The sequence below is a fragment of the Cervus canadensis genome, chromosome 26, assembly GCF_019320065.1.
Source record: "Cervus canadensis isolate Bull #8, Minnesota chromosome 26, ASM1932006v1, whole genome shotgun sequence".
Classification (NCBI taxonomy): Eukaryota; Metazoa; Chordata; class Mammalia; order Artiodactyla; family Cervidae; genus Cervus; species Cervus canadensis.
Genome location: NC_057411.1, coordinates 23,050,787 through 23,059,885, shown reverse-complemented (window position 1 = coordinate 23,059,885; position 9,099 = coordinate 23,050,787). Strand labels below are relative to the sequence as shown.

Genomic DNA, 9,099 nt, shown 5'->3' with positions numbered 1-9,099 from the left:
TCCATGGGGTCGCTAAGAGTCTGACAGGACTAAGCGACTTCACTTTCACTTTTCACTTTCATGCATTGGAGAAGGAAATGGCAAGCCACTCCAGTAATCTTGCCTGGGGAATCCCAGGAACAGGGGAGCCTGGTGGGCTGCCATCTATGGGGTCGCAGAGAGTCGGACACGACTGAAGTGACTTAGCAGCAGCAGCAGCAGAAAAGACTACTTGCGGAATGTTAACTAATCTTGATACCATGTCGATAATATTTATGAAGAAAATATCTATTTTTATATGACTTGGAAAGATGGAACTACCAAAACATTTAAAGAAGAAAATAAAGACCGCTCAAAACTAACTTTGACTCACATTTGACTGTATCTATTTTTGTTTTTTGTTTTTAATTTTATTTATTATTTATTTATTTTTTGAAATGGACAAATTATTTAATTAGGTTTTTTGCAAGAAGTTCAGAATACTACTTTGTGAGGATAAATTCCATCTGTGAGAGCAAACATAGAGCGGAGGTAGCCCTGGAGCTGAGGGACAGCTTTGATTCTTGGCAGAATTTGTGAGTCCACAGCTTTCTGATCAGCCTTGCGCTGCTCTGTGATCTCCTATTTCTCTCTCTCTGTGTGGAAGATCTCACCCTCCTGGTGTCTCGGCTTACGCAGCTTCTTCTTGAAGTAACTGTCAGTGAGATGTTCTGGGATTTTCACACCACTGATATCGATTTTGGTGGAGGTGGCAATGACAAATTTCTGGTGTGTTCTGCGCAGAGGAACTCGATTGAGGGATAGAGGCCCAGTCACAAGTAGCAAGCCACTGCCCAGCTGCTTCAGGAAAACGACCCTCTTGCCTCCGTGGCGCCCCGCGAGGATGATCAGAACGGTCCCAGGAGTGATGCTGGCGTGCAGCCTCCTCGCGTGCTTACTGAAGGGTTTCTTGCCGTGACTCAACAGTTTCCGAGGCACATCTTCAGCAGGGTAATACCTAGGCATTTTGCGAAGCTTGACCACTCGGGTACCACCATTCTTATCACCACCAACTGGTTTTGTGACAGTAGCAAGAACCCGAACCTTCTTTTTCTTTTCGACCTTGGATTTAGCTGCTGAATACCTTCTCTGGGCCTTTCTGGAGTACATGGCTGATCGGGAATATCTGCCAATTCCTCTGACCAGGACGGGGTTTCGGCTGCAGTGGGGCTTCCCCTTCTTAACTTCCTTCACCATTTTCACCTTTTTAGCTTTGTTGCCAGCATCAGCCTTCTTGGCTTCAGGTTTTTTCTCCTTAGTATCTGGCTTCTCAGCCTTTTCACCCGCCAACTTGCAAGATGGGAAAGAGCTCTATTTTTGTTTTTAAATGCATGGTATATAGGATGTAAGATACTCAAGGAAAGGGATTTTGGCATTATTTACTAAATTATTCCAAGCACCTATTAGAATAGTGCTTGGCACGTATAGGCACTAAATAATTAAACTATTGAATTGATCAATAATTAAACTTATACTATTTGTATAATTTGTATTATTTTTAAATTTAATGTTATGTTATCCATTAACAGAAAGATGGCTAAAGAAGATACATGTGTATACATGTGATATATATATATATATACACACACACACACACACATATATATATACACACACATTATGTGGTGAAATGCTATTCAATCACCAGAAAGGAGGAAATCTTGCCATTTGTGTCAACATAGATGGAATTCGAGAGCATTATGTTAAGTAAAATAACTCAGACAGAGAAAGAAATACTGCATGGTGTCACTTATATGTGGAATCTTAAAAATAAGTCAGACTCATAGAGTAGAGAAGTGGTTGTCAGGGGCTGGGGGCTGTTGGGGGACAGCGGGAGAGGCTACAAAAAGGGTACAAACTTCTAATTATAAGATGACTAAAGTCTGAGGATCTAAAGTATAGGATGATAACTGTAGTTGATAAGACTGTATGTATAACTGAAATTTGCTAAGAGAGTAGAACTTACGTTTTCTTAAAGAAAAGAAAAAAAAAAGGATGTGTTAATTAACTAGATGGAGAAAGCTTTTCATAATATATATGTCTACCAAATCACCACAACATACATTTTAATTATCTTGCAATTTTATATGTCAACTATACCTTAATAAAGCTAAAACAATTGGCATTATAGTGTAAGCATTTTCCTGTTATATTTTTAACACATAGTGTTTCATTAATTACTCTTAAAATCACAATTTTATCTATTCAATAAAATCTACCTTAAAAAGACAAACTACTTTCCAAAAGGTTGTACTGATCTACAGCAGAATGAGTTACATACAGCACACAGCTGTTTTCAGCCCTCATCATTATGGTTCCAGTTTGAGTGCTCAAAGTGTGGCCCTCAACCTCAGCAACATTGTCATCGCTTGGAGATTATGAGAAATGCAGACTCTGTCTGATGCTTTCTTTGCCTCATTGAATCAGGATCTATATTTTAACAAGATCCTCTGGTGTTTTGAACATTCCTTAAAGTTCGAACTTGCAGAGGCTCGACTTCTGAATTTAAACTTTCTCTTCCAAATGTTTATTGTGCTTTTTTGGCTCTTTTTGAATTGTCCATTTCCATCCTTTGCCTGTTTTAAAATTAGGGCTGTTTTCTGAGTTGTTTTGAAGATACAAAAAACCTGATGGATTTAAAAAGGAACATGAATGAACTATAAAAAAGAGATCTATTGGTGTTGAAGTTTAAATCAATCTAGAAGCAAGTGACATGAAAGGGAGATAGGGGAGAATGGTTTGAAGAAAGGAAAACATTTAAACTGATCCTTATTTAGGACTCTCAGCATATATATCTCTTTTCTTGGCATTTATCAAATATCCATTCATTCACTCAGTACATTTTCTGACTGTCTCTGTATAGTACACTGTACCAGTGCTGTGAATCCATGTAACCATAGGAAGTCTGTTTGCTCATCTTGGGGGCATTACAATCTATTTGGTGTGGTCACATGTATGCAAAATCAACTAATGATAAAAAGTTTCATCGATTATGGCTGATTGAGTGCTAACTATAGGGCTCAGACATTGGACTCATCTGGATGTTAGACAGTGGGTAGTGGAAGGGATGGGATGCACATTCATTGAATGCTTACCCTGTATGTGTTCTATCTTATTCAGTTCCCTTGATAACTCTGTAAGGAAGTCAGGACATTTGGATCATAAATCATGCAAAGAGTTGAACAGTGATTGTTTCTGGTGACAAAGCAAATAAGGTTTATTTGGGGGAGAGGGGGACAGCTTTTCCTTATGTAAGAATTCCAATTAATAAATGTAGAAGGAATGAGGGAAATAGAAAAGTACCATCAGAATGTCATAGGAATCATTTTTGCAGGCAAGATCCACAGGTGAATGTTAAAATTTTGGTCAGAACTTTAAGGAGAAACAAAATATTTGCATAGCCAAAAATTATCTCCCCCCAATGCTTACTTAGTCCAAAGAGAAACAGTAAATTTTATAGTGGAAAAATCTAGCAGGTACCACTTAGGTATCACATAAAACATATTGACACCATTTACTTCCTTAGGATGGGCATGTTCACCTCTATGGTATTCTTCCTCAAAATTTATAACTTCAATCCAATTATGAGAAAACGCTGGGAAAATTCAGATTGAGATATGTGTGTATGTTCAGTTGCTCAGTCATGTCTAACTCTTTGTGGCCCCATGAACTGTTAGCCTGCGAGGCTTCTTTGTCCATGAGATTTTCCAAGCAAGAATATTGGAGCAGGTTGTCATTTCCTTCCCCAGGGTATTGTCCCAACCCAGGGGTCAAACCTGTGTCTCTTGTGTCTCCTGCATTGGCAGGCAGGTTGTTTGCCACTCAGCCACCTGGGAAGCCTACAGAATACCTGACCAGTACTCCTCAAAAATGTCAAGGTCATTAAAAGCAAGGAGAGACTGAGTTGTCATAATTATAAGTGGCTAAGGAAAATGGTCCCATCTCACTTCATGGGAAATAGATGGGGAAACAGTGGAAGCAGTGTCAGACTTTATTTTTTTGGGCTCCAAAATCACTGCAGATGGTGATTGCAGCCACGAAATTAAAAGACGCTTACTCCTTGGAAGGAAAGTTATGACCAACCTAGACAGCATATTAAAAAGCAGAGACAGTACTTTGCCAACAAAGGTTCATCTAGTCAAGGCTATGGTTTTTCCAGTGGTCATGTACACATGTGAGAGTTGGACTGTGAAGAAAGCTGAGCACCGAAGAAATGATGTTTTTGAACTGTGGTGTTGGAGAAGACTCTTGGGAGTCCCTTGGACTGGAAGGAGATCCAACCAGACCATCCTGAAGGAGATCAATCCTGGGTGTTCATTGGAAGGACTGACGCTGAAGCTGAAACTCCAGTACTTTGGCCACCTCATGTGAAGAGTTGACTCACTGGAAAAGACCCTGATGCTGGGAAATATTGAGGGCAGGAGGAGAAGGGGATGACAGAGGATGCAATGGCTGGATGGCATCACCGACTTAATGGACATGAGTTTGAGTAATCTCCGGGAGTTGGTGATGGACAGGGAGGCCTGGCATGCTGTGATTCATGGGGTCGCAAAGAGTCAGACACAACTGAGCAACTGAACTGAACTGAACTGAAGGAAAATGGCAACTAAATGAAGTGTGGGACCTTGAAACATATCCTGGAAGAGAAAAAGAATAGTAGAGGAAGAACTGATGAAACCTGCATGAAGTCTGTAACTTAGTTATTAATATTGTGCTAATGTAAATTTCTTAGTTTGATGATTAAAGCATACTTATGTGAGATACTAACATTATGGGAAGTTGTTTGGAAAGTATATGGAAACTCACTATACTAGCTTTGCAACACTTCTATAAGTTTAAAATTATTTCCAAATAAGAGGCTGAAACAACCTTTTTATATACTACAAAGGAAAAAGTTTAACTGTGCCTCTTTATCTTGATTTAGTCCTCAGCATAGGACTGTAATCCTAACCATCTTCATGAAAAAGAAGAAATAAAAAAAATAAATGAAGTTAGGTTTTCCTTTTGTAAAGAATGACCATTTCATTCCAGAATATAAAAGTATTGCTCTACAGAGTCACTCCTTCACTGTCAGAAGGTCTTTCTGCAAAGCATTGCTCATGTGAGATGAAAATTACATATTATACAGAATCATAGACAGTTCTGAAGCTTCTCTTCATAATCAGTAGAGTTTTAAAATCTTGGTTATCGTGTTTCCCAGCCTGCTTATTTTCACTTTGTAATTAAAAAAATGAGGATGGAAATAACAGTATGTGTTTGTATATTACTTTATATCTTGCAAAGGAGTTTTAAATTTATATTTCATCTCAAGCTGACCAACCGTATGAGATAGGCTACTTATTATCAGCAGCCTTGTATTGGGATTTCAAAATATAGACTCTAGGATATTCATTAAGTTCTAAGGATACAAAGCCAGTTATTGGCTGGTACTCTTCTCTACCTTCCTGAAACTTTCTTACACTCTCTAAAAGTGAATGTGGAAAGTCAAATTCTCTTGTCCTTGTTGCTGCTGTTCACTCAATCAGTCGCGTCCAACTCTTTGCGACCCCTTGGACTGCAGCACGCTAGGCTTCCCTGTCCTTCACCATCTCCTGAAGTTTGCTCAAACTCCTGTCCATCGAGTCGATCATGCCATCCAACCATCTCATCCTCTGTCACCCCCTTCTCCTCCTGATCTCAATCTTTACCAGCGCTGGGGTCTTTTCCAATGAGTTGGCTCTTCCCATTAAGTGGCCAAAGTATTGGAGCTTCAGCTTCAGCATCAGTCCCCCAGTGAATATTCAGGGTTGATTTCCTTTAGGATTGACTGGTTTGATCTCCTTACTGTCCAAGGGACTCTCAAGAGTCTTATCTTGTCTTTACAGGTCAGAAAACACAGTCATACTCAGGGTAATACTTATGAAAATAATAATAACACCCAGCCATTATTGCATTCTTAAAATACACTAAAGAATTTGCCAATTATTTTCTAAATATATACTTTCATTAAATCATTTTTACAATTTTACAAGGGGATTGGAAAGCAGCCATGGAGAGGATTGGCATCTGATTGGGTGTAATGGACAGGAGAAGAGGGAAGCGTAAAGTGTTATAATGATTATGAACTTTGATGATGTGGCATGTGGTGGGACTACTGATAAAAAGAGAGGATGCAAGAAGAGGAACATGAACGAAGATGATTTCATTTTGAGTATGTTGTGTGTACTCTCAACCCTATAGTATGTCCCCTGTTTGGCTTCTTTAAAGCATTTAGAATAACTTGTGATGATTAAGCAAAAATTAAATGTGCATTTTATTATAGTGGTTCAGAGACCAAGATTTAATCAGATACGAGAATGCAAGCTCATAACTCTCAGCAGACTCATCTAGTAGCCACTTGGCTTGGCATGAGGGAAAGCTTTTCTAAGCAAGTTTCTGGAGATTGTATTGCTGCAGCTAACTTCAATTAGCCTGGTGAGACATTACTTTGAAAAGCAAATCAGACTACAATTACAGTGTGTGGGACAGACGGGGTGTGGAGGAGTTAAATGATTGACAATTAACTGTGAGAAGCTTGCTGACACAAAGTCTGATTTGAACAGTGATTAAACAAATATGTCTACAGTTATTACAGTACATGGATTTTCCCCTCATTGTAACCCCACAACTATATTGCTTGGAGTGGAGGAGGATGAGGAAAGCAATCATACATCAGCTGATCAAGCATACACAGTGCCCACAGGATATACAAAACAGTCTTTCAGGGCAGAGATAATTCCTTCAACCCACACAACTCCACAGGTACCAAGGGTTCCGTTATCCTCACTAGTTATTCACAGACAACAGACCCTTCATCTCTCATGGAAGTAACAGCTTATACTTCTATATTACTTTATATTTTGTAGGGAAAAAAAAACAAGCCTTCTCTTGGGACTTAAATCTTTTCCATGGCCTCTAGATTCCTTTAATCTAGGGCCCTACTCTTTCTCGTACCAGATTTCAGAAGCCAGTTCATTCTCCACTGGATGCAGTTCATTGAGGGGGGGATCTCGTTTGATGGGTGGAGCATCTACCAGCAAGTTCATATCTTCGACACTGCCAAGATGCACCACCTCTTAACTGGTCTTACATTTGGTATTATCCCAAGAAAATCTCTCCTCCCTTCCTATACTTACTTTTCCTTCTGTCCCAAATGTTTCTCCTACGCTCTTACTCCTGGTAGCCATGTCATTATAATGGGGAGGGATGAAAGAAAACATAACAAATCATCTCACTGACACTCATTTTCAGGTAGGGAGAAGGAGGAAAAGAATCTCCCCATGATTTGTTGTTGTTCAGTTACTCAGTTGTGTCCGACTCTGCAACCCTGTGGCCTGCAGCATGCCAGGCTTCCCTGTCCTTCACTATCTCCCAAAGTTTGCTCAAACTCATGTCCAGTGAATTGGCGATGCCATCCAACCATCTCATCCTCTGTCACCCCCCTTCTCCTCCTCCTTTCAATCTTTCCCAGCATCAGTGTTTTTTCCAGTGAGTCGGCTCTTCACATCAGGTGGCCAAAATACTGGCACTTCAGCATTAGTCCTTCCAATGAATATTCAGGATTGATTTCCTTTAGGATTGATCGATTTGATCTCCTTGCTGTCCAAGGATTCTCAAGAGTCTTCTCTAGTACCACAGTTTGAAATCATCAGTTTTTTGGCGCTCAGCCTTCTTTATGGTCCAACTCTCACATCCATACATGACTACTGGAAAAACCATAGCTTTGACCATATGGACCTTTGTTGGCAAAGTGATGTCTCTGCTTTTTAATATGCTGTCTAGGTTTGTTGTAGCTTTTCTTACAAGGAGCAAGCATCTGTTAATTTCATGGCTGCAGTCACTGTCCTCAGTGATTTTGGAGCCCAATAAAATAAAGTCAGTCACTGTTTCCATTTTTTCCCCATCTATTTGCCATGAAGTTGCAGCCTCACTTTTCACATAGACAGATCAACAGAGATCATTAAAGATTTATTACCATACAAAATCCTGTTCAAATATTAGGGAATTGGTTGTATAATTATGATTAATTGATAAAATGGAAGACAATTTAGAGACTGAAATTGTTTTAGTGAAATTACAGCAGAAAATACTTATGGTGTATATAATAGTTAAATGTTAAAATATGTTACATAACAGTATATACTACTGCAGAATAAACTGAACTTTGTCAAAAAATACATAAAATATTCACATAAAAAACTGACTGGAAAGTATTTATCAAAGTGTTAATGTTGGAGTATGAATGATGGAGTTTGTGTGACTAATTTTCTTTCTTATAAATTTTCTTATAATTTATAATTACAAAAAATTAAACATTTTAAAAATTTGCTTCTACTTTAAAAAACAGAGTCATGATAATCAGCTGGTGACTGGCTGACAAACTCCACCAGCTCCAAAAAATAGTGGGTATTTTTTTGTAGACGTGGTATGATAATGTGCTTTGCTTTTTATTTTTAAAAAAATAATCCTGCTGTGTGGCTTGCAGAATTTTAGTTCCCCAACCAGGGATTAAATTATACATTGCTTTGAAAAAACTAAGACTATATGCAAAGAGATAAAAGCAAAGCTTGAAAACTTTGACAGGGAACAGGAAACTAAATAACATGATGTAGCAGATTTCAAAAAGAGCCAAATAGAAATTCTGGAACTGACAATGTAAGTAAACAAAATTAAGAGAACCAATGGATCAGTATAGCAGCAGGTTAGATACAGCTGGAGAAAGAACTCATGAGCTCATAGGTCCAAAGTTTAGAATGTAAGGTGACTGTAAACATCCTTAGCAATGTGTATTGGCATCCAGGGAGTTGCATTCAAAACACTGAAGATGCAATTTGCAACATAAGTATGTCCACAAGCCAGTGGAATCTACGTGGGTGGTAGTAGGAGGGCAATGTGTTTATTTGCATGAAAGTGATCATATATGTGCTATTTGCCTACTAGGACTTCTAGTCTATGACTTCTCAAATTGTTCTATTTTCAGTTACATAGGGACACTGAAATAAAGTGGTAGGATCTTTGGATTCTAAAAATATTTAGTAGATTCTATAAGGGCTATAAGTATAC

At 38.7% G+C, this 9,099-nt stretch overlaps 1 pseudogene; it reads right to left on the bottom strand.

The window, feature by feature from the left end:
• Nucleotides 1-407: 407 nt before the first annotated feature.
• On the bottom strand, nucleotides 408-7,082 carry LOC122428016 (annotated as a pseudogene).
• Between the last annotated feature and the right edge of the window lie 2,017 nt (nucleotides 7,083-9,099).